The 25,346-nt window shown below is 38.2% G+C and overlaps 1 protein-coding gene across 5 annotated transcripts in view; it reads right to left on the reverse strand.

Annotated features, from left to right (window-relative positions):
- Positions 1-25,346, reverse strand: part of LOC124287829 (protein kinase C delta type-like) — a 124,948-nt gene that overhangs the window by 45,550 nt on the left and 54,052 nt on the right. For all 5 annotated transcript variants that reach the window (XM_046724292.1, XM_046724293.1, XM_046724294.1 and 2 more), the window contains one exon: positions 19,616-19,699. The gene's annotated coding sequence lies outside the window, so the exon portion shown is untranslated. The remainder of the gene's footprint in view (positions 1-19,615; positions 19,700-25,346) is intronic.

Raw genomic sequence — 25,346 nt, forward strand, 5'->3', positions numbered from 1 at the left:
TTGATCGGTCATTCCAGCACTACACTTTAACAAAACAGTTTTCAGGAAGGGTTATGTTAGACAAAGGATGCCTATGCTTGTTTGTGAATCAAAAGGATACCAATTTTGGGAATCTCAGGATATATATTTCCTGAATCCTTTATCAAGCATCAGTTTGCTTTGCTGGAATATAGTTCCCTGTTTCCAGCACATGGGAAACATGATAATAGTGACAAATTACTGGCTTCACTGTCGCCAGTGTGTTGCGCTGAACTTCCTCACTGACCAGATACAGGAATACAACTTTTGCCCAATCAGTACACATCTAAACCTTGAGGGTATTGAGCCCAGAAGAGTTTTCATTATTGAAAAACAAAAACACCCGGTGACAACCTGAATTGTCTTCAGCAACCCGAGACGATTAACGGGATCAGGTTGTCAGGCTCGCTAACTTGGTTGACACATGTCATCGTATCCCAATGGCAGAGATTGATGCTCATGCTGTTGATCACTGGCTTGTCTGGTCCAGACTCAACCTTTTACAGACTGCTGCCATATAGCTGGAATATTGCTGAGTGAAATATTTAAACAACAAACAAAGGAAAAAGACAAAATACCTCTGTTTTGTTGAAATACTTGTGTACATTGTTAGAATCTTGTGAGAACCTTTAGCCCTACACTTGTACATTGTTAGAATCTTGTGAGAACCTTTAGCCCTACACTTGTACATTGTTAGAATCTTGTGAGAACCTTTAGCCCTACACTTGTACATTGTTAGAATCTTGTGAGAACCTTTAGCCCTACACTTGTACATTGTTAGAATCTTGTGAGAACCTTTAGCCCTACACTTGTACATTGTTAGAATCTTGTGAGAACCTTTAGCCCTACACTTGTACATTGTTAGAATCTTGTGAGAACCTTTAGCCCTACACTTGTACATTGTTAGAATCTTGTGAGAACCTTTAGCCCTACACTTGTACATTGTTAGAATCTTGTGAGAACCTTTAGCCCCTACACTTGTACATTGTTAGAACCTGTACATTGTTAGAATCTTGTGAGAACCTTTAGCCCTACACCTGTACATGAGAACCTTTAGCCCTACACTTGTACATTGTTAGAATCTTGTGAGAACCTTTAGCCCTACACTTGTACATTGTTAGAATCTTGTGAGAACCTTTAGCCCTACACTTGTACATTGTTAGAATCTTGTGAGAACCTTTAGCCCTACACTTGTACATTGTTAGAATCTTGTGAGAACCTTTAGCCCTACACTTTAAAATGGAGGACTGTTACATATCTTGAACAATCTTGCCACTTCATATAGACAATACAGGGTTCCAAAAGTGACATCTACAAAATTAAGATGAACCTCTCAAGCTGCCATGTCATGACATAATTGTGTCACGGACTACGGGTAACACAACTGATTTGACGGCAGACGACAAATCAAAGACAGAAGCAACAAATCTTGAACTAGGATATAAAAATATACAAATTTCCTTCTGCATGTATGGATTACCTTCATGCATTTAAGTCAATCAATGATCGTAAAACTTTCTCAAACAAATGGCTCCCTCAACTGTTCAGCTAAACAAAACAAAGAAGATCACCATGACTATGGATTGAATACATTTATTCAGGATCAATACCATGAAGAGGCTCATGACAAAATTTCAGAACATCAAACTGTATACAACTCCAGGAGAAGGAAACACTTGACTTGTATTCAAGTTTTCAATTAAACTTGTTCAACCAAGAAACATAATACTTAAATCGTGACAAATGTAGGAAGTTCTGAATAGATCATGCTTGCGGGACATTTACGGACATCAAAATAAAAGTTACTAGACTTAGTATCTTGACTTGATCTCCATTCCAGATGACAATAATGGTATAGAAACAAATGTCAGGCATTTTGCCAAAATAGCCACTGTGGTGAAATGTAAACCATTATTTCTTTCTGTATAAACAAACAGGCTGAAACTAAATATTCAGAACACATGGCTCATCTGGGACAGACCATTGATCGGTTCATTGTTAAGGAATGCTAGAGGTGTTCTATTCACAAAGCTATATAGATTTCACTATGACTGGTTATCTAACTTCACATTTCATACTGAGGCGGATACAGCTTTTTGAGAAAGGTGTGCACATTTTCACCCGTTTTCACAAAGAATTGGTCTGTTAATAAATCATCAGCACACAAGGGGGTGCGCACCCCTGCAAAGCAACCCCCATACTAGCAACAGTCATAGCTGTCTGGGTTGTTTAAATACAAACCCTCTAGACAATATTCCGGGAGCTGATCAAAGAATTTGAATGATCGCATTCATCACCTATTAGGTGTCTCTGTAATAAATAGCTTCTACTTAATTTAATAATAGGGTACATTTCATTTATCTTAACAAAATTATACTAATCATACCATAGCTACTTAGATTAGAAACACAATACCTACTTTCACAGTAGCTTCAGGTGTGAATAAATAAATAAATACCCAATAGACATATATAGTCTCTTAATCTAAGTAAGAAATATTCATTCATGACAGTTTAAGTGTATCTTCAATCAATATTTGTTATTTAATTTAATCAGAGATTCAACAGGGAAATTTTCTAATGGCTAGTCTGATGAATTGTTTGATGGGCATTCTAGAAGTTGGTGACTCAAAAATGAAACATACAACTTTATGGATGACAACTTCTTATTTATTGCACAGAGCGACGTTTCGATTTTTCATGTTTCTTTTTTTCGTCTGATGAAAGTTTGAACAGAATTACCTCCCTTGTGCTAAAACTCAAAACACAGGTCCATAACAGGTTAAACTACATCAAATCAGAATCTGTATTTTAACAAGCACTTTTTGTAGGGAGCCTGCAGTGTAGACTGAATCATCCGACAGCTGTGATTGGGTGATTTTGTGTAAGATTTTTGTGTTTTTTGAAATTGTACATCCATCCAGTAATGAAAACTGAATTGTATGGATGTCAACTTCTTTATTGTGTTGGACATGAAGTTTCGGAGTATATTCTTACTCCTTCGTCAGGTTGATGAAGTTGACATCCATAAACTTCTTGCCTTTAAAGCAAAAAATTAAATAAAGACAAAATTATCTGAATATTGTTCTTGATTCTCATTTATTGTACTCGTCACGATATAGCTGAAATATTGCCGATGTGACGTTAAATAATAACTCACTCACTCACTCACTCATTTATTGTAATTCTTATTACAATTTCGTGCATTCTTTGGGCTTGTGGCAGCGACATATAAGATAAACATTTTATATGATGAGGAGGTACGTTTTTAGGTTCGAGTTGACGGTGTTGGAATGAAAAACAAAAATTGGGGGGAGGGGGGGGGAATAAAATTAGAAGGGTCGGTCAGGTAATGAGAAACACAAAAAATAAAAATGCTGCCCTTAATTTTAAAAAAATATAACGTTACTATAGAAGCCAATGGGAAAATATTTGGTTTTGTGTTACCCTGAAAACCTGTCACACTATCAAACTGAGTGTGTGTGTGTTTCCAGGGCAGAACCGACCTTACAACATAACTGATGCAGTCTGGGCCCTACACCTATGTCGTGATATGCCATGTCTGTGTGAAGTTGTGCTACAGATTTAGAACGTTTAACATCTGGTTTGATTAGTCTCGTGTGGCCAGATCTGCCTAATGAATGGAATGAAGAGGTGCGAATGTGGTTCTTAAACTGTAGTTGGCAAGTTGACAGCTTCATCCTGGCAATCTGGAACTAATCCAGTTTGGAGCAGACAAACCAGGGCCCTAAAGAAGTTCGTAGGGCTACGAACGTTTCGAGAATAGCTAGCCAGGGGTTGATATGGTAACAAACATTTCAGGATGTGGTGACATGCAATTAGAGTGAGTGAGTGAGTGAGTGAGTGAGTGAGTGAGTGAGTGAGTGAGTGAGTGAGTGAGTGAGTGAGTGAGTGAGTGAGTGAGTGAGTGAGTGAGTGAGTGAGTGAGTGGGATTTTATGATGTTTTGAAAACTATTCCAGTTCCATAAATTCCAACTGCACTTGATGAAGGAGTAAAGATATACTCCGAAACGTTGTGTTCCTTATGATAAAGAAGTTGACATCTATATAAAACTCTTCCTTATGTGTATCACTTCTAAATGCCATTCAAAGACCTATTCCAGTTCTACAGTGAAATAAAAAGATAACAAACTTAAGGATATCAGCAGTGTTTGACATATTAACCACCACATCCTCAATAATCTATGCCCAAGATATCTTTATAGATTAAACTTCTTTTTTTTATTTCACTTACGATGTTTCGGGACCATTCCAGGTCCCTTCATCAGGTGAACTGACAGTTGAGACTATGATGTCGTCACTATAACGTCATAACTGCGTTACGCAATGCATGTGACATCACAATACACAAGGAAGAGTACTTCACATGCATTGTGACGTCATAGTCTCAACTGTCAGTTCACCTGATGAAGGGACCTGGAATGGCCCCGAAACATCGTGAAGGAAATCAAAAAAAAAAGAAAAGAAGTTTAATCCATAAATATATCATGGCCATCTATGTACAACTTCTAAATGCCACTGATAGACCTCAATATCTTAGTCAGGATGAAACAAAACAGTGGTTGATGCAATGAACAACAATCAATGCCATCAGGTCATGCTGACATTGCCATCAGGGCAGGTTGACATTGCCACCATCCAAACCAGTTAACATCTTGTCAGGCCCCAAGTATGATTGGTTTGGTTTGCTGACTTGCTTGTTGCACTCAGCAATACATGCTTACAAAAGCAGCCTGCAAATAGTCACTTCTGAACCCCTTAACCGCCTCCATGGTGTAGTGGTTAGAGCATCCGCCCGGAGAGCGGAAGGTCGCGGGTTCGATCCCCGCCGCGTCATACCAAAAGACGTTAACATATGGTACTTGTTGGTCCCTGCCTGGCGCTCCGCATTAATGGGTACAACAAGGACTGGTCGGCTCGGAGTCAGTATAATGTGTCTGAGTGGGGTATTCATGCTTCACTGCGGCATGGTATCTCAGTGGGCTAGCACTATAAAACCAGCTTAAGTCTGGGCTAGTACAAGCAGCCGCACATACACATACACACGCATGCACGTCATCATATGAGCGAAATATTCTCAAGCACGACGTAAAACCCAATTTCACCTCACCTCACCTGAACCCTTTAATCCAGTGATTGACATTAAGAATGTCAATCTATGCAGTTGGGATACAATACATCAATTCAGCCTGAGATTACCTGATCCCGTTAGTCAGCCTCTTACGACAAGCATGGGTCACTGAAGACCAGTTCTAACCCAGATGTTCATGGGATGATAAGTTTGAGATTCTAGCGAATCTACAGATGGAAATTATAAATTTTCTTTGACTCAAAACAACATTGAGATTAAACTCTTTCATGAGGTTTGAACATAAACTTGATTGAGTGAAATGTGTTTTCAGCTTCTTTTACAACATTTGAAACATCCAAACAAAACCTAACCTAACAGGTCAACGTAGTCCATGTTATTTTATCACAGACAAAGAATCAAAATGTTTGACGAGAGTTCCCACTCTACAGATTAAAATAAACAGGGCAGGCGATAGGTTACATCATATAAGAAAAACATCTATCCATTTGTCAATGTCATAGGATTCAAACTATCATGAAAAATCTCAACAAAGTCACTATTTTTCTCAGCGTAAAGAATAAAAATAACTTTTTTTCATCATTTTTACAACACAGCATCTATTTTGTCTCATCTATCAGTCTGATGACTCCTCTGGAAGATCCGAGTTCCTCCGAGAAGAGACAGATAAATGGATTCTTAAGCCCAAAAATCTTCCCATTCATCATTTTTTCAAATGTCTAAACAACTCAATAAAAATATTTCCAACTTTATTGAATAAATCCCACATAAAAATGTCTCTATATCCATCAGTGGTTGAACAAAAGAAGACAACAGAGCTGAAAGAATTACACGTTTAGAATTTGAACTAATACCAACATGCCCATACTTTACGTCAAACAATTTCGTGTTTTATCATCGCATTTTCTTCTTTCACAGCATTCTTTCCTACTTCCAACATAATGGCTGCCTGTAAATCACTTTGGGTGAAAATGTTACATTTTCCAAATGTAGTGACTTTCTGTATAGCATATGTGAGACAAATTTATCCACTTGAGCAAAGTGGTAATAATAATAATAATAATAATTATAATAATAATGTGTCCATTTATATAGCGCCAAACTCCATACTAGGTATGCTCATAGAGCTAACAATCAAGGCACAGCACATTATTACCCCGGATAACCCAAGCTGCCTGTTAGGCGCTAGAAGGTTATAGTCATATGACTTTTTCCACCGGGTACCCATTTTCCTGCTGGGTGAACAGAGACAATTTTGAACAAACTCACTTGCCTAAGGTGTAGTGAGGGTAAACAGTTAGAAACCAACCCAATTCTCATCCATGTCATTCAGGGGACATGCGTTTCCACCACCTGCCTGAGATTACATTCCCCTTTCATGTACATTCAAGACATCCTTGCTATAATTTCACATTATGTTTTAGATTATTGCACTAGTGTGTTGTGAGGTTGTTTTGTTTCGAGCAACACATGTACTCACACACTAGCTTGAGTCACACATATACTCATGGAAACAAATAAGGGAACACATGAAAGTACAAGAGTTCCTTTATTCTTTTCCAGGTTTCTTCACAAGGTATGTATTGCACTGTGAGTGAAATTCTGGAAATAAATAAAGGAACACTTGTACTTTCATGTGTTCCCTTTATTCTTTCTATAAGTATATAATCACACACAGGCTTGTATGTCTCACATTCCTCCATCACAACCTGTGTAATCTATCCGTAATCACCATTATCTATTTCTGTCTCTTATCTAGTTATCACAGTAGTGATACCTACACTATGGGTGCATATACTGGCAGAAAGTCAACATGCTTCCTTCATACTTCCTATACCAGTAAACTTTGGTGCAACATCCCAAATACTATAAATACTAAATAAACTATGATGCTTATGCCATACTGTAGTCTCATGCTAGACTTACACATATTGTCCCTCTAACAGACTGGCATCCTAGACCTGCCTCTTTAAAGGACAGAATTATTATACATCCATCGGCTTCGCATTCAGAACAGCCTTGGAGCAAGGCTATTGCCATGCCTTCACGCTAGGGTAGACTTGCACAAGTCTCTAAGGTAAAAATTAATTGTTTAAATGATAATTTCTAAAGAATATACATACATGTAACAGACTGATGAACTGCCCGCTATCTAGACTTGCCTCTTTGAAAGACAGAATTACTACACATCCATGGTCTCAGCATTCAGTACAGCCTTGGAGCAGGGATAGAGGGTGAGATGCTGATCGTAGCAGTCCAATCAAATGCTGGTTTCATAGTGCCGGCCCACTGAAGTACCATGAATCAGATACCCCACTCGGACACACTACACTGACTCCAAGCAACCATTCCTGGTTATATCCCTCTAACACTGAGTGCCCGCCAGGGTTACAACTAGTACTGTCTTCTACATCTTTTAGAGGATATCAAACCGCCTATCTGCCGCTCTTCGGGCAGATACTCCAGCCACTAAATCAACAAGGAAGAGGAAATTGTGAATAATGTGCCCCAAGCAGTGAGCTATTAGTTCTAATGACAATTTCCATAGGAAGGAGGCAGCTTTGAAGGTGCATTGAAGATAGCACTACGGTACTAAGATAGAATATCTTATAGCAGTAGTACTAAGGAAAACTAAGGAACACAAAAATACATCAGAAACTGCAACTGGAGCAGAATTAAGATTCTGCAATAGTGGTAATAGGAAGAGTAGGAGAGAAACTGCAAAGGGTGGATTGTCAACATTAGGAGAAATATGGTGTCACGCAAAGATATTGAGAATCTGCAAATGGTGTCATACAAAGAAAAGAAGAAACTGCAGAGGGTGTCATACCAAGATTAGAAGAAACTGCCACTTTTATAATACCAAGATCAGTTGAAAATACAATATATCCTTCCTTTCAAAAGTTTAGACTCACTTAAAACACTCACTATATGTTATGTATCTATATATGGTTACATCGAAGATTGATTTCTCCACTAACTTGGGGGAACCAACTGCAAACTTTATGCAGCTGAATTGCACAAGGATCATGTATCAAATTGCTCAAAAGCATGTGCAAAATATTGTGCATGTGAACAGCTGCATTGTGGTGTAAAGTTTTGTTAAGAATTGGCCAATTTTCACTGATTTTCATCATTTACTGAACTCATGACAATAATCTTTTCAACGTTACGAATTTGTTTTACAATACATCAGTTCATGTGTAAACAGTACCTTTAAACAGTATAGAATATTTTGCAAAATTTAGTTCAGAACAGCTGCCTGAAGTAAGTGGCTACATTCATTCATTTATTTCAGTAATAAGGCCTCAGACCCACGTACATATTACATGCAACTATTTACAATTGGTGCTGCATTTAATAAATTTTAAAGATATGATGATCGTAGAGTGACAGCGTCTTTCACAAAATTTGCCAGGTTTTTTAACAGAAAGACATCAGAGAACTGTAGCATTCTTACAAGAGTCTCTCTGTGACTGATAGTGCCCACGTGTATATAAGGAAAATGTTTAAGACGTAGATCATGATAGGTGAGGTGAGGTGAAATTGAGTTTAACGTCGTGCTTGAGAATATTTCGCTCATATGACGATGGGCATGCGTGTGTATATGTATGTGCGGCTGCTTGTACTAGCCCAGGCTTAAGCTGGTTTTATAGTTTTAGCCCACTGAGATACCATGTTGCAGTGAAGCATGAATACCCCACTCAGACACATTATACTGACTCCTAGCCGACCAGTCCTTGTTGTACCCATTAATGCCGAGCGCCAGGCAGGGACCAACAAGTACCATATTTTAACGTCTTTTTTGGTATGACGCGGTCGGGGATCGAACCCGCGACCTTGATAAACAGGACAAACAGAAAGAAAATGAATTTACACTAGTGAGTCTAAACTATTGATGAGAAGTATATTTAGAGACTAAGAAATGAAGAGACTACTAATGATTGTCCTAAGGTGAATACAACATTCACAATAACCTTCAGCATAGCCTAGAGTGAAGAGTAAGCAGAACGTTTTAAATACCAAGGCAGAACAACACTGTATCCATCAAAATACCACACTGCACGAGGTGTTGTTGTTCTACAGCAGTAGCAAGCAGTCACATGACTCTATGGAGGAACACCCGTCATGAACATTCCAGATTCTGTAGCCATATCTGAATGCCGTCTGCTCCCAGATAGGCAAGCCTGTTGATACAACAGAGATAGTCCCCAGGTGGGCCTCCAAATGCTGTTGTGCTCTCTGAACTGATAAAACCTCCCCATCCTCTCTGGTAGCTATAGCTACTCCATCCCCTAACCCCTTTTCCTCATCCAGGGATCTAGCTTAGATAATGCACAGGAAACATCCCTATTCACACCCACGATGTACAAGATACAAAGACTATTGACTCATCTCAGATCTCCATTTCAAATTAGATGCTTCAAAATTTTTATCACTGTGGTATATTTTGACATTTTCCTATTGCAAGCGTCAAAAAAATAATTCAGGAACCCAAATTATTAGACATCTTTCATTTTCAACTGAAAAGATATCTGTCGGCTCAACATGTGGTGGGTATGTATGCTTTTCTTGTTTGCATGCTGTTACCAGTGTATGAAGTCTGGCATAAGTGCTGGTAACTTCAAAATGTTACCAGCCCAAAATGGATTTAACCAGACCAGACAATCCAAAGAAAAGAACTCAATTTTTAGTTACAATGAATAATTTAATGAACCTGAGACATGTATTTATTGTCTAACAGTCTATGCACAACAGTCATTTTCAAAGAAATCTGACTAAAATTTTATCTAAAATTTTTACCAGACCATCGGGCTGGCCTAAGCTGTAAATTTAGACTGTCCGTCAGAAATCTAGTCCATCTCGGGCAGTCGGATGGGCCTTATTTCAAACACTGCTGTTACACTTGTCCAGGAAGTAGGATGTTTTTGTGCTAACCATTCTAAAAGGAACAACCTGTCCAGAAACATACACAACACATTCTCTGAGAATCCAATACCATTCAAAAGAATTTAAGAACACCTAATTTTTACAAAAAACTTGGCATGACAAATATACAGGAGGCATATGAGTGGGTCGGTTTTGTTTTACGCCGCTTTTAGAGCAGGCATTTGAAAAATTAGTTCTTTAATGATTTTTAGCATATCAAATTTGTAATCAGGATTTCCTCCATGCAAGATATACTCATAGGAACAAATAAGGGAACACATGAAAATACAAGTGTTCCTTTATCTATTTCCAGAATTTCACTCACAGTGCAATACATACATGTACCTTGTGAAGAAACCTGGAAAAGAATAAAGGAACACTTGTACATGTGTTCCGTTATTTGTTTCCATGAGTATATATCACTTTCTGTGGAGCTTACATTCATAGTGAGAGATCAAACATGGAGAACATCTCTGACGTCACTTATACAAGAGTGAGTGAGTGAGTGGGTATGGTTTTACTCCGCTTTTAGCAATATTCAAGCAATATCACGGTGGGAAACACCCCGGAAATGGGTTTGACACGTTGTACCCATGTGGGGAATTGAACCCGGGTCTTCGGCGTGACAAGTGAACGCTTTAACCACTAGGCTACCCTACTGCCTCACTTATACAAGAGGAAAGCCTGTAATGTTTTGATGTTTACCACTCTGGCGAAAACCATGAACACAGGTTTGGTGCTGTCAAATCTAGAAACATAATTATGATGAACCAGGATTCAAACCCATAATGATAGGTTCCTGTTGTGCACACATGTATAATTCCGTTCTGTAGATTGTGGTGCCATAGACAAAGTACATTCCTGCACCCATGAATAAAACTTAACAAATTAACAGGATCACATGAAAATGTGACACCAAATTAGATCAAATCAAAAAGTAGGAGAATCTTTTATATATGACTCCTCACAGCCAATATTCCCAAATTTTCAATAGGATAAAACATATGATTAACCAAATCTTTATAAATAAATTGGTCCACATTTTTCTGCGAATTTATTCTTGCGTCATTACCACAATTAACAACCTCTGACATCGGTGAAGTGTTAACAGCACCAAAAACAGTAAAGGAGCTCATAAGTCTTGAAAAATCTGAGATTTTCAGGAACCATGAAAAAAGAAAACATCACTGCTGGGTATCTGAGACAGAGCAGTATCGCAGATCTCATGGCGCCTTGGACTAATTGAATTAGAAAAAGGTACTCGGAAATATCATTACAAAAGGTCATCTTATTTTGTTTTAGAAACTCAGATATTCCAAATGAGAAGTCGTAAAATACAGAAATAGCTACGTGGTAGCCATGGCAACAGAATAAATCAACTGGAATATTAGAAAATCCTTTGATTTGAGATTGTATAATACTCAAAAGAAATTTAAAAAACAAACATGACAAATGGAAGGAAGTGTTTTGACATAAACACCAGCCAGATTAATTACAGTATGAAAACAGTGGGTGATCATCGTCTTTTATAAAAACATATCTCATTTAAAAGAATGTTCATAACTTACTCAAAGTTAACATTAGGCATAAAAATGTTCCACAAGCAATAAATAACAATTTACAGACATGAATATACTATCATAAACACCAAAAACATTTAATCTATACAATAAACCCACAAATTCCAAATCTTGCAGAAAAGTCTGTAAAAATCACTTACAATGCATGGCACTAACTGAACGGTAAAACCTGCTCGATCATGCTTGCACCCACAGCGGCAGTGATACTGACAATATCTGTCCACGCTGCCTCCAAGAAAATGTCTGTACAAGCACCATCCCGATGTTTAGAAACACAAAGTAATCAAGGATAAATGTTAGAAGCTGTGGAAAGGAAATTAGTGCCACTGACAAGCCATTAATACCACCAGCGTGTATTATCATCAACTAAACAGCTCTCTGTGTTCATTATACTATTACTTCCTTAAACATGGCAAGAAGTTTTTGACATCAAACAGTTCTCAATAGTTTTTGAAGTGTGACTTATGTTTTACAGCTTTCGACACACATTTCTTCAGTGCAACATTTTGCTCAGTATCCTCTGATTTTTCTCACTGTGCTCAGGTACATTCGGAAACAGCAGAGTTTAGCAAAAGGAGCAAAGTTAATACACATCAGCTGTAGTCAGGAACAGTCAATAAGTGAGTGAGTATGGTTTTGTGCTGCTTTTAGCAATCTTCCAGCAATATCATGCCCGGTGACGCCAGGAATGGGCTTCACACATTGTAACTATGTGGGGAATTGAACCCGGATCTTCAGCATGATGCAACCACGCCTCAAGAAACAGTAGTTTCAGACACATTATAAGTATTCAGGAAAACCCAGTATTCAGACACATTAGCAGTATTCAGGAAAACAGTATTTAGACACATTAGAAATATTAGGAAAAACATTACTCAGACACATTAGCAGTATTCAGGAAAACAGTATTTAGACACATTAGAAATATTAGGAAAACAGTATTTAGACACATTAGCAGTATTCAGGAAAATAGTATTTAGACTGTATAGCAGTATTCAGGAAAACAGTATTTAGACACATTAGCAGTATTCAGGAAAATCAGTATTTAGACACATTTGCAGTATTCAAGAAAAAAACCCAGTATTCAGACACAATAGTATTACCCACAAACAGCATTATACACAAAGCAGTATTCAGAAACAGCAAGACAAACTATAGTCATCTCATTTATGAAATTATCAACCTCCTGAATTTGGAATCATTAAACAAGGATCCAAAGTGTCCATATGTCCGGCTACATGATGTCTAAACAGCAGTGTGAAACACCACAAAACTGCTTCCCCTACAACTGTCTATATCTCTCCAGCAACACAATGTATAAAGAGCAATGGGAAACACCCTTAAACTGCTTCCCCTACAACTGTCTATATTTCCAGCAACACATTGTGTCAAAAGCAATGGGAAACACGAATAAACTGCTTCCCCTACAACTGTCTTCTCCAGACACATCCTTCATTACTTTCGAACTCAGTGACTCGGGACCAGCCTCCAACTTTAAACGCAGCTGGTAGCTGCTAATTTGTGTCTTAATCACACAAGACATAAACCGATTTACCACAGACATTCTGTTTACTGTTGAAGACACATGATCATCCATTTCATCTTTAAAGAATTTACACTGTGAATAAACTAAACTTGAAGAAGCAAAGCATATGTTCCAAACAATTTATTCGATCGAAAACCATTCCTAACAAGTTTTAACTGTGGAAAAAACTGATTAACTACTGTTCTTTTTTTTTAAAACCGTTAAATTTTTTAAAATGCTTAACTTGTCATGTTTCTTTACAGACTATTGATAAATACTTTCTGTTTCAAATTAGTTTTGTAATTATTCTTTGGAGAAGAAAAATGAGCAAATGGTTCATGATAAGTACCCAACGGTTGGGGTTTCACAGTGCATGCAGAATGATTGGAGTCCAGATGAATCATAATGGTGTCTGGCTTTCTTGATCGCATCCCATCTAACACTATTCACAGTCAGTCACGTCGACCCCCATCCCTGCTGCTGATGTAAGCCTGACATAATGAGGATTAGGAACATAATTTGGTTAACTAACCATGTAGGGAAAAGGAGGAAATTAATTCTGATGGGAAAGGGAAAAAAAGAGGAGGTATGAATGAAAGAGTGAGTGAGTGAGTCTTGAGTGAGTATGGTTTTCTGCCACTTTTAGCAATATCCTGGCGGGACACCCCAGAAATGGGTTTCACACATTGTATGAATGTGGGGAATAGAATCCGGTGAGCGAATCATGATGAGCGAATGCTTTAACCACTAGGCTACCCCAATGCTCCATGAATGAAAGAAGAATGAATAAATAATGAAGGCAGAGAGGGATACAAAGTGGTGGTTAAGTGATGGAAGAACTGAAAACTGTTGTGAAGGAAGAATGAAGGAGTGATTAAGAGAAGGAAGAAAGGATATAGTGAAGGAAGAATGAAACTGATGAAGTGAGGGAAATACTAACAAAATGGTATGGGAATAAAGAAGTGACTGAGTGAGAGAAAACAGAAGACAGTGTTGAAGTGAGGGAAGAATGTAGTAAGGGCAGAAAGATGATAAATGAAGTGAGGAAAGAATGAACAAAGAAGGTAGTGTTAGAATGAATGAATAAAGGAAGTAGAGATAAAGGCGACAGTGATGTATTCAAGGAGGCATAATGTCGGCAGTTTACGACACACCAAGTTTTATCATTACATGGTAACAGACACTTCAAATATCTGTCCCTTGCTCTCAAACAATGCCTGTCATCCTATCTGATGTTTACGCACAGATTGCATGTAGTCTACATGTAGGTCAAATTTGATGATATTACTGATAAAACTATCATGCACATAGAGTAAATTAAACCCTTATCATGTAAGTAATTTATTACATGTTAAATTCCATGTAAATTACCCATTCCAATTAAAATCAATACATTTACGAGGCCTTCAGATATCTGAGTAGCTTAAGTACTTGGCATAACATCAAATGGGTGCGAGTGATGTGGTTTTACACCACTTTTAGCAATATTTCAGCAATATCATGGCAGGGTACACCAGAAATGGGCTTCACACATTGTACTCATGTGGGAAAGAGAACCTGGGTCTTTGGTGTGACAAGCGAACACTTTAACCACTAGGCTACCCCACCACCCTACATTCAATGGGAAAAGATGAGAAGTCACCAGCTTCATAACACTCCTTTTCACCATGAGACCGCCCCTCCGTGGTGTAGTGGTTAGAGCGTCCGCCCAGAGAGCGGAAGGTCGCGGGTTCGATCCCCGACGAGTCATACCAAAAGACGTTAAAATATGGTACTTGTTGGTCTCTGTCTGGCGCTCGACATTAATGGGTACAACAAGGACTGGTCAGCTCGGAGTCAGTATAATGTGTCTGAGTGGGGTATTCATGCTTCACTGCGGCATGGTATCTCAGTGAGCTAGCACTATAAAACCAGCTTAAGTCTGGGCTAGTACAAGCAGCCGCACATACACATACACACGCATGCACGTTGTCAAATGAGCGAAATATTCTCAAGTATGACGTTAAACCCAATTTCACCTCACCTCACCCTTTTCACCAACACTGAATAACATGCCTGATGCAGAAGTGTACATCCTAAGATTTTATAATAAGACCTTGTTTTCATTCAACAATTAAAGTCATATTCTACAGCAGAACTGAGGGAAAAGTGGAGTTTGACTGCTGTTCCCAAGTCCATTTATAGCAATCACATTGTACTATTAAGTAGGGCATATTGTCTGCTCATGCATTGCTACATACATTGCTATCGGTCATAGTACACTATCATACTTTCCGATACTTTGCAACTCCATTGTGAGGGGATCATATGCTAAGCCATGCTGCCAGAGGGAATAAACACTCACATTACGCCAGCACATCCTCAGCGGGTACCCATCTTACAGCAGGGTGAACGCTAGACAATGTGGATCTATGTATCTTGTCCAAGGATATAAATGTGCCCACCTACCTAGGTAATACCAACAAAAGTATCTAAGGATATCTACTTTAGAGGGATATTTATATTCTTTAGTGCAAATCTGTTAGAGGATATTTATATTCGAAATCATCATTTAAACTATTAATTATTACTCGTCACGATATGGCTGAGATATTGCCGATGTGACGTTGTATATTAACTCACTCAGTTAATTATTACCTTAGAGACTTGTACAAGTCTAACCACTGGGCCACCATACCAGAACAAGAAAATTTTTCTATCAGTATGGGAGAAGTGTGATAGCCTAGTGGTTAAAGCATCTCATCATGACCAAGATCCGGGTTCAGAGCCCCACAAACTTTGAATCCTATTTTAGTGTTTGTCACCATGATATTACAGGAATATTGCTAAAAGATGCATGAAGTCAGCCACACACTCCTATCAGCATGGAATCTAGAAGGATCTTGTTTTTTAATAAAAGTGTCAGCAGGTAAGTAACCCCAGGTGAACCGACATTCCAGAGTTCCTCATCCATGGCTGATCGTGACACATGACCCTATCATGTATCTGTAAACAAACATATCTGGTCTCTAGCTGCATGCAACAGCACTAAACATATCATACATAGACTCACGCTTAGTCTCAGAATAGATATAATTTTGATAGTAACAAATAAACCCATTTAAATTGAAAAGGACCCCAGTGAGTTGAGAGATTAAGAACCTGAGGAAATCTAGAGTTGCTTCATTTAGGTGAGGTGAGGTGAGGTGAGGTGAAATTGAGTTTAACGTCGTGCTTGAGAATATTTCGCTCATATGACGACGTGCATGCGTGTGTATGTGTATGTGCGACTGCTTGTACTAGCCCAGACTGAAGCTGGTTTTATAGTGCTAGCCCACTGAGATACCATGCCGCAGTGAAGCATGAATACCCCACTCAGACACAGTATACTGACTCCGAGCCGACCAGTCCTTGTTGTACCCATTATTGCCGAGCGCCAGGCAGGGACCAACAAGTACCATATTTTAACGTCTTTTGGTATGACGCGGTCGGGGATCAAACCCGCGACCTTCCGCTCTCCGGGCGGACGCTCTAACCACTACACCACGGAGGCGGTCGCTTCATTTAGGGCTTTAGCATTGCAGTAGGGGAAATAATGTGGTTCACGGACTGTGAGACTGACTAATATCATACCTTGTATTCCCTTGAAAAATCTACAGACTGGCATTAGATTACTAATTTTTGCATGGACCCATTTCTGTGATTTTCACAGGAGTAATTAGGAATAAATCAACATTACCAAAACTAGAACAATAATTTATACACCATACTTTAGTCTACCATACCATTTAACATCAACAGTAAATTATCATCGCATCCCAATTGCATGGATCGATCACTGGATTGTATAGTCCAGACTTATTTATTTACAGACTGATGCCCTACAGGTGGAATATTGCTGAGTGCAGCGATAAACAAGAAACAAGCAAGCAAAACAAGATTGATATTGAATGATTTTTCTTATCACATCTATCGCTGGACGTACTTGCTGGCCCAAGGCCACACTCATTTTTAGTTTTGACCTGCTTTTACAGTTATGCTGACTGTAAATATTTTTAAATGAAAAAAGATCTACCAACATTATATTATTTTGTCTCACACAAAAGCTTATTGCATAATGCACAAAAAAAACACATTAAGCATGGACCTAATATTATCTCTTTTTTTTATACCAACCTATTTGTAGTTAATGAGAAAATTATTTAAAAATGCATTTTTTAAATTTACCTACTAATGTTAAGGGCAATTCATTCCACATGGACATATTTTTGGATTGGAAAACTACACACCAGGTGTACGATTCCTCTGCAAATAGAAAAACTCCAGTTAGGAATCAATCTTATGTCAAACTGGTTCAGGTGAATATTTCCACCTAAGTGAATGGCTGACTTGGGATTGTTTCCAGCTGCTTTTATCTTGCAACTGTGTAGCACTAACTGGTATTTTCTTGTAAAAATAGTCAGTAAAACAAGTAAAAAAGCTTGAGGAGCAATGTATTCAAACAGAAAATATATCTTTGTTTAAACACAGTTTTACACAAATATGTACCAGGGTGCCATTGTACAAAGCAAACTTAGCGCTAAGGAGACCGTAACTCACATACCATAACATAGACTTAAGGTAGTCTTAGCGCTAAGGTGACCGTAACTCACATACCTTAACATAGACTTAAGGTAGTCTTAGCGCTAAGGTGACCGTAACTCACATACCTTAACATAGACTTAAGGTAGTCTTAGCGCTAAGGTGACCGTAACTCACATACCTTAACATAGACTTAAGACAGTCGTAGCTAAGGTGGTCGTAACTCACATACCTTAACATAGACTTACACAGTCGTAGCTAAGGTGACCGTAACTCACATACCTTAACATAGACTTAAGGTAGTCTTAGCTAAGGTGATCGTAACTCACATACCTTAACATAGACTTAAGACAGTCGTAGCTTAAGGTGATCGTAACTCACATACCTTAACATAGACTTTACACAGTCGTAGCTTAAGGTGATCGTAACTCACATACCTTAACATAGACTTTACACAGTCGTAGCTAAGGTGATCGTAACTCACATACCTTAACATAGACTTACACAGTCTTAGCGCTAAGGTGACCGTAACTCACATACCATAACATAGACTTAAGGTAGTCTTAGCGCTAAGGTGGTTTTGTACAACAGCACTCTGTCCAGTAAACGACAAACGCATTACAAATTATTACCAGTAACTTCAAATCACCAGGTGTAAGATAACTTTGGGTGGACAATGATTCTTGTTATGTACCTTTAGAACATTTGATGAAACAAAAGAGAAGGTGCTGCAAGGTGCTGACAAAACTCTGGAATGTTGTATTCAGTGGAAATCTAGACTTCGAACACATGGTCAATGCAGATTCCTGTGTGGAACTGGCTCCAAGAAAGAAATGCCAAAATGGGGCAGCAGTTACCCAAACACCCGATTCAAACTGAGTGAGGATACGTGGAACCTTCCTGTGACTTAAAACCAGGTTTCCAGCCACTGGCTTTGCTGGTTCAAAATTCAAAGGTTTGAACAAGAAGTGAGATTCGATATCAGGTACAAACCTTCCTGTGACTTAAAACAACATACTGTTTTAAACTCCATGTACATCAGCTGTGATATTGTTTGGATTCCTGCACATGTTGGTGTAGCTGGAAACGAAGTAGTTGACACACTTGCTAAGATGGCTTGCAACAAACCACAGCCAGATATTCAATCAGTTAAGCTCATTCCAAGAGATTACTGGTTTGTCATTTCATCTTCAATAACTGCATCTTAGCAAAATAAATGGGACAATGAAACTACAGGTAGACATATGTACTCTACTTGTCCTGTAGTAAATAAACATTTTAAAATTCGTCGGCGTTGTCGCAGAGATGAAGTTGTTTTAACTTGCCTCAGGCTAGGACATTGTGGATTAAAGGTATATAGAAGTATTTTAGATAAAGACCTATCTCCTCTGTGTGAATGCTGTAACTTACACTGCCCAGAAACAGTTCAGCACTACCTCATTGAATGTCCAGCTCATGAAAACCCACGTAAGGCTCTTCAAGAAACTGTGCTTAATAATAACAAAGAATACTTTTACAATGACCGCAATACTTGGCGATAATTTAATGTATGGTTGCATACAAAGAGCTGCTTTAGACTTCCTCGTTAAAATGGGTAAGTACGACGTAATTTAACTGAACAAAAATATAACAGTTTGTTAAGTGTTCGGATATAGGCCTTTTAAGGCCCAAGGTTGCCCTAAAACCGTATCTACCTACCTACCTTATGACCAACTGGACAGACCTCATCAGAATCTGAACTGATGCTAATTACCATCACACAGAACATTTATAACCAATGCTGTCCATTATCAACATTGATTCTACACTGCAGCTCACCCAATAAATATTACTGTCAAATCAAACACTGTTAATCTGAATTACTAAACCACATCATAAGCCAAACCAGCCTACCTCACAATGATGAGGAACTCCTGTCGATGAGGTAAATCCAATTATTCTGTCGTTATGTTGCTGCTTCAGCCGAACAAATTCTATCTGAAATACACAAATATCCGGTAATTAGAAACAGAATGACCCCACTGTCATGAGCAGTTGTGTCTTTATATTTCAGCATAATGGCCAACAAAGCCTCTGTCGGAACAAGCCTCCCAGCATGGTCCATCTCCAGGTGGCTCACTGCAGCAGGAGGCTTGTACACTAGGAAAACAATAAACCAGCATATTTCCTGCTAATAGCCTTCGTCTGTTTTCTACAAATCACTCATATTAGACCTGTAGTGTGTGCATGTGACAGTTTCATTCAGGGTCAATGCAGAGTAAACAGCGAGTCGTCTCCTAGACCCTTGAGGATATATCAAAAAGGAGTCTAACTCAAGTCTATATGATTTGGCAAGTCTAATCTATGCCACGGCTCTGAATTAAGAATTGTTCTAATCTCCTTTTGGACTTTATTTTTTTAGGTTAATTTTTGAAAGAGAGAACTTTATTTCTGTGACAAAATGTCTATCTCAGAATAGAGACTTAATCTGTCGAGTTTTAGGAGAAGGTTTTTGTGCATTGTGTAGTGACTTTTACTGTTAAGCACATGTCTTGCACTATCTGCCAGTAGACTGGCACGGTTAACCTCGGTAGACAATATCAATAGTTTCCTTCCTGGGTTTCATAAAATCAATTTACATTTCTCTTTTAAACTAGTCTGTCTCAAAGACCCTAGAGAATAAAATAAAAAGATAATCCAGCTGAAGTCTAGGATGATTTGCAAGTCTAGCTTCCCTAAGCTCTGGCCTGAAATCATGCATTGTTCAATCATATAAGTCCGTTTGGATTTTATTATTCATTTTGTAGACATATAGTTTCATGCAATGGGACCAATTTTATCAATTGAAATAACTGCTTCAGTTCTTCCCCAGAATATAGGTTCTACATCCACCCAATCTGAAGACACGAAACATCAGATATTCAGAAATCTGCAGTAGCATATGATTTCATCCTTTTGGAAATGACAATAAATCATAAGGTTCCTTGTACAAAAAGGTATTAAATGACAATTTCAACAAACCTACTGATAACCAGGAAGCTGAAATATGCACACATTCAATGAACAACATTTTTTTTTTTTTTTTTTTTTTAAAAAAATTCTTATTTATTTGAAAAATATTAGTGGCACCAGCTGTTTCTGGGTAAATGGTAAATGGTAAATGGTATAAAAGTGCTTGCAATATTCATGACTGCTGCTGGTAATATGCCCCATACAGTGGCTCTAGATGGCAATCACTCCAAGAAACAGTTAACTTACATCAGAAACATATATCTAACTGAGTGAGTGAGTTGGGTTTTACTCCGCTTTTAGCAATATTCCTGCAAAATCACGTTGGGGGGACACCAGAAATTGGCTTCACGCATTGTGCCCATGTGAGGAATCAAACCCAGGTCTTCGGAGTGACAGGCAAACACTTTAACCACTAGGCTACCCCACGCCCCTGAAAACACATGATGTTTATGTCTCAAATATATTGCGTTGAGTAACACCTATATCTGAAAAAGTTATATCTAAACGATATAAAAATATAATGTAAAAGGAACCTAGAGCAATATGTAATTTCTAAGTCAGTCTAGACTTGCCAGTCACACTAGACTTGTGCTGCACTCTGTGTATCGCTTGATGTCTTCAAGACAGACTACAATGGCAAGCCAGGTTCTGGTTGGGAGTGTTTTGCATTTCCAACAGGGTCAGGTACACTTCTATTGCAGCATATGGTCGGTGTTTCCGGGGAAACTTTGGGTGTTGGTAAACCATGACTTGACTTGCTCCATACGATGTTTGACTTTACTCAACATGTTGAGTCTGTTGCTTGTCAGTGATTGGTAGCTGTTTTAAAACATTGATTAAGTTTCTAATCTTTTTGTTTTGAAGATGGTGTATTTAGAAATATATATACCATATTATCATTATCATTTGTGAAATTCTTTTCTCCGAGTTATAAATCTTTATATTCACTATTACATCATCATCATGACCATCTTCACCTTACCATTCTCACCATCAGCATCATCATCATCATCGAATGAAATTTTTAAATCTCTGCTAAAGACCCATCTGTTTAACTGATGCATTTCTGTAAAACTTACATGAACTATTTCCTTCCCCAATATTGCCACAGCACCACTGAGCATCTCTAAGGTGGATATTAGGCGCTTTATAATTAATTATGATTACTATTATTATTTTCATTATCATTGTCATTCTTGCATCATAATCATCATCATTGTCATTGTTGCATCATCATCATCATCATCATCATCATCATAATCATCATCATCATGCCATATTAATCGTGTTAGACATCTAATTCAAGTTTTAGATTTTCATGTTTGTTTTGTGAACAGATAGCACCATGATATAAGAATGGAATAACTACATACTCCTCAATATCAGAAATCTACCAATAGCACATAAAATTACTCTAGATATTAGCTATGTTGAAATCAACACTGAAAAGTACCTGCCACCAGAACAAATACTGCTTATGCTAAATACTGACCTTTACTGGAGAAGAAAAGCACTAGATATAGATCAAACCTATTTGTGTACACAATACCCAGTTTAATGAGCTCATTATGTCAACTGCTCTCTGTAATTTGAGCTGGTTGATAGCTGGAGGCTTGTCTTCAGTTATTAAGGTCAATGGCCTGGAATTTGAGACTTACAGATTCAGTGGCATTTAGGAACCTTTATCTTATTAAATACACATATGTGGGCTGAATAAAACAGTCATCAGTGAAGGAAATGGTTAATGATAGTGTGAATTATAACCTGTGATTGAGTACGGGAGATGTCATAAAAGTCATTCAGTGATCAAATCTCTGGCTCCTTCATGATCAAACCTCTCACTCCTTTACTGATCATATCACTCAGTGATCAAATCATTCAGTCAGTGATGTAATCACTTTCACTCACTCACTGATCAAATCACTCACTCTCTCACGGACTCAATCACTCACACAACGATGAAGTCACTGTCACTCACTCAACTGAATCAAATCACTCACTGATCTCAGTCACCGACTCAAATCACTGTCACTCACTCAATGATGAAATCACTGTCACTCACTCACTGATCAAATCACTCACTCTCTCACGGACTCAATCACTCACACAACGATGAAATCACTGTCACTCACACAACGATGAAATCACTGTCACTCATTCACTGATCAAATCACTCACCAATTAAATCACTAACTTGCATATTCACTCACTCATTCAACTATTCATTCACACGTTTAAACTAATGCCCCACACATTTCATCATTCCAGCTCCTTCATCACTTACTAACCCATCCAACTCACTGATACACTCACTGGAAGGATGTGGGGTAGCCTAGTGGTTCAAGCATTTGCTTCGTCATGCCGAAGGCCTGAGTTTGATTTCCCACATGGGTACAATGTGTAACGCCTATTTCTGGTGTTCCCCCGACGTGATATTGCTGGAATATTGCTAAAAGCAGCATAGAAACTGAACTCAACCACAGACTCACAAACCCACAGAATTACCTCTTGCCCCCTCCCCAACTCCCCATTCCAATGCAATCAGAAAACCTGACAAGCCATCACTCATTATTACACTGTCATTTCGCCATGAACACCAATACTGCAGATACGTGCACACAAAAAGGAAACACCCAGGACTTTCTTCATCAATTGCAGCTAGCATGCATCATCAACTAAATATCACTCTGAAATAAACTTTGGCGCTCATCCAAATTCGACTTGCCCTGTGCCATCAATCCATTCCTCTGAATCGCTTCCTCGTCCCAAAGGAGCATGATGATATTGATAACCATAGAAACTGGTTAATATCTGACATAATGAGCCATGTTTATTTCACGTCAACTGAATGTCATTGGATGCTGTTTAGCTTGTCAATACACTGTTAATCCTTTTGTGACAGGATAAATTGGAAACTCCAAGACAGATTTTGTTATTACTTTGAACAAATTTGATTTAATGGGGAGTTAATGATACAATGACAGAACTGTAAAGTGATATCAATAATACCTTATCCAATCCACAAGTAGCTTTAAATGTTCAGGAAATAATCTGAAACGTATAAAATCTAAATGTATCATTGAGAAATAATAACCTGTCAGCAATTTTGATCCATGTCACTTGATATGATAGCCAGCGATTGGACATCTTGTCACCTAATCTCCATTTTGGCCATTATTGTCACCTAATCTCCATTTTGGCCATTTGTGCCACCTAATCTCCATTTTGGCCATTTTGTCACCTAATCTCCATTTTGGCCATTATTGTCACCTAAATCTCCATTTTGGACATTTGTGCCACCTTGCTGGCACCTAATCTCCATTTTGGCCATTTTTGTCACCTAATCTCCATTTGGGACATTTTTGTCACCTAATCTCCATTTGGGACATTTTTGTCACCTAATCTCCATTTGGGACATTTGTGCCACCTAATCTTCGTTTTGGACATTTGTGCCATCTAATCTCCATTTGGATATTTTTGTCACCTAATCTCCATTTTGGACATTTGTGCCACCTAATCTCCATTTTGGACATTTGTGCCATCTAATCTCCATTTTGGACATTTTTGTCACCTTATCTCCATTTTGGAAATTTGTGCCACCTAATCTCCATTTTGGACATTTGTGCCACCTTGCTGGCACCTAATCTCCATTTTGGACACTGTTGCCACCTAATCTCCATTCTGGACACCGTTGCCACCTAATCTCCATTCTGGACACTGTTGCCACCTTATCTCCATTTTGGCGCTGTTGCCACCTAATCGCCATTTTGGCTCACCATTCTGCCACGTTGCCACCTACTGTTGCCACCTATTCGCCATTTTTGACACTGTTGACACCTAATCTCCATTTTGTATGTAATTGTCTACCAAAAATTCAGCACTACAGTACGAGTATTTTTTATTTCCAGGATCTCCAGGTTATTACATAGGTACCTGGCTAGTTATTCTCGAAACGAACTTCTTAAGACCATTCTTAACACATTGGCTACGATCAAACTTAAGAATTCTTAAGGCTATGAACGTTTCGAGAATAAGGATCCTGAACACAGCTTATCTACACACAAAAACTAAAACATATTGGCACTGGGTTGTTTTCTTTCTCTTCTGAAATTGTACACACTTCCTGATTATATTTCCATAAATATTGGCATAAATATCAATTTAGCACATCATTTGTATTTCATATGGAAATATGAAACCTCAATTAGGGGTTGTTTTGATAGAAAATTACAGTGGGGAGATTTATGTCCCTTCTTGTGTTAATATTTAGATAAAAAATAAGTCAAGTCATGAAATTAACATGCCGTGCAAATGATAAATGAACTGATGAGATTTTAATTGAAATGATTACTTCTACAAGTCAGGAATTCTAAATTTTGTGCCCTGTTAACTGACCCGGAAAATACCATAAACACTTGATTACATGCCTGTAATGAATAACTGCCTAAGTATATCAAGGCATAATCAGATTTAGCAAGGAAAAAGACAACATTACCCAGTAATTATATACGAAACAGGTGACCAATGACTGTCCACACGACTTCGGCTATTGTTTTCTGTCGTGTTATCTCCCCTGTTTTCCTATTCCGCATTCAAACAAAATACTACACGCATGTCAGTATACATATAACTT

Source organism: Haliotis rubra, unplaced genomic scaffold (assembly GCF_003918875.1).
Source record: "Haliotis rubra isolate DU_JTF1 unplaced genomic scaffold, ASM391887v1 Scf406, whole genome shotgun sequence".
Classification (NCBI taxonomy): Eukaryota; Metazoa; Mollusca; class Gastropoda; order Lepetellida; family Haliotidae; genus Haliotis; species Haliotis rubra.